This window comes from Limulus polyphemus, unplaced genomic scaffold (genome assembly GCF_000517525.1).
Source record: "Limulus polyphemus unplaced genomic scaffold, Limulus_polyphemus-2.1.2 Scaffold2250, whole genome shotgun sequence".
Taxonomy (NCBI): Eukaryota; Metazoa; Arthropoda; class Merostomata; order Xiphosura; family Limulidae; genus Limulus; species Limulus polyphemus.
In genome coordinates this window covers 127,347-129,720 of record NW_013667860.1, presented here as the reverse complement: position 1 = coordinate 129,720, position 2,374 = coordinate 127,347, and positions in this window count along the sequence as shown.

The following is a 2,374-nucleotide window of genomic DNA, read 5'->3' as shown; positions in this document are numbered from 1 at the left end:
ATAATGAATCTAAATTTCAAATGAACAACAACTGCTTGTTGTAGAGACTTACAAATGTAGAGGACAATGTTTTGAAAGTGTACTGCCTGAAGATGAAAGACTTTTGAAACGTCGTCCTCTACATTTGTAAGTCTCTACAACAAGCAGTTGTTGTTCATTTGAAACTTAGATTCATAGTTTGTGAATGTTTGGTATTTTAAAGCATAATGTGATTCTTTAGGTAGTTAGAACATAAGTTTTTCTAGAAAATAGAAAATCTAGGTGGCTTACTTGACGAATTACCAGATAAAATATTTCTAGCTTTTCTTTAAGATTTACATTATATTTATTGAACTCAATACGTAATTCTATAAATCATACGAAGATTTTAAACAATTTGAATTATTTTTACATAACTTTTAAAATATTTAGTACAAACTGTAAAAGTAGACATGTTTTAATGTAAGGAAAGTTTTACTCAACTTACTATAACAATATAGCTTAAAGAATTTCATGCCATCTAACAATATTTCCCTCTGGTCCTTATTTAATACATTAAAATTACTTTCATTACACTTGATTATCTCAATAGATTCACGAATATTATCACCATTGATGTTTGCAGGTTGTGCTAAAATAACAGTTTTTTTTCCCATTGAGTGAAGTCTTTAGTTTCAGTAATAAAGGTGAGATCTTTGTATTATTATTTTCAACCTTTGTGTTCATTTATTCTGTATTTAAAATTTCTTCTAGTTTGGCTCATATAAATATTTCCACATTTGTATGTTATTTTGTTACAGTAGACCGAGTTCTTTAAATAATTAAAATATGAGTAAATTCTGTTAGTGCTGCCGTGTTACTATAATATTTTTGTAATACTTTTCATTTTACTTATATCATTCTTCATTCAGCATAGCAGTAAACTAAGGACAAGTTGTGACTTAGTGTTTAACTATAGATCAAAGGTTGTGGTTTGAGCCGTGATGCGTTTAAACATGCTTCACACTTTCAGCTATGTTATAAAATCAATTTAAAAAAGCTAGATGAAACCCTTGTGGTGGCAGAAGCTTTTGTCTAGCAGCCTTCAGTTTTATCACAAGTTGAGAGTTATAGATGTGATTCCCAGGAGTCTCGAACTAAACTGTTTAAACCATAAGGTTCGATTTTGATAGAAAATACCAATACTAAAAGCTTTATCCTGTAATTGGCACTATTGACAGGACAGATAGTCATTACAAAGAGTAGTTATTTAAAAAATACCAGGATTTACTCAGTGGCATTGCACATTATTGCCAACACAAGGAGATTTATGTGAGAAATTAAAAATACAACTTTTATTAATACAAAAACAATTACATATTCCATAAATGTTGTCACCATTAAACATTTCTTGCCTTTCTACCTCTAAGTACTTAAAGAGAACTGTTACCTAGACTTAAAATCTCTGTTACAAGTAAAACTATACGTATCTGGAAGCCAAGACTTGAGGGCATGACTGGATGATGACTCTTTCTGGTGCAGGCTGGACAGCTGGTAAAACTCTCTGATGTATACTTAATACCTATCCCTGCCACTAAGAGCTATCCAGCTTTTATACAGCATTTGTATCAAGAACGTGACTAACAATCAAAAGGTCAAAGGTGATGCACAAGAGCTCTTGTTATCATAACAACAACAGCTCAAGATCACCAATGGCTACGGTTCTTAGATTGTCTCTTGAGTGTGAACGTTCCTTTGCTACGTACTCACTGACATCTTTACTCTGACCTTAGATCACCACTTGTCTCATAATTTAAGTTTGTTATGGACTTGTTAATTTTCTGGAGAGTTACTCTTGTCACCCCTTGTCTTTTAAATTTACTTTAAACTTGGTATCAAACTCGTTAGTAAGCACAAGGTAATTAATGAGTAGTCATCAATTATTCTGACAGTTTGATACTTCTTTCTGTGTTCTGTTGATGGGAATTTGTATCTTGGAACAAACATCCCAGTTCAGTTAGACACCAAAGTGTTGTCTTTAGAATTAGAATGAAATACGTTTAGACATACATATGGTTGCTTAACAGTTTTTATAACCATGTTTTTGCTACATCCTGGTTCAGCCATATCACTAGAGCATCATCTTCATAAGTAAAAATTAAATATGTTACACACACAGGTTTGATTAACAATCTTATGACCTTGTTTTTATAACTACTGCTTACCAATTCAACAAGTTTGTAAGGAGGGTATAAAAAAAAAAACTGTACCGATATATTTTCAGTTTATGCTTTAAATATTATTCTCAATTTTCTGTTCCTATGTGTACTTGTTTCAAACCAGTAGGCAGTTTCTTCCCAGAGATAAGAATTAAGCTTCATGGTTAGTGACTCGTGTCTAATATTGGAAGTCGAAA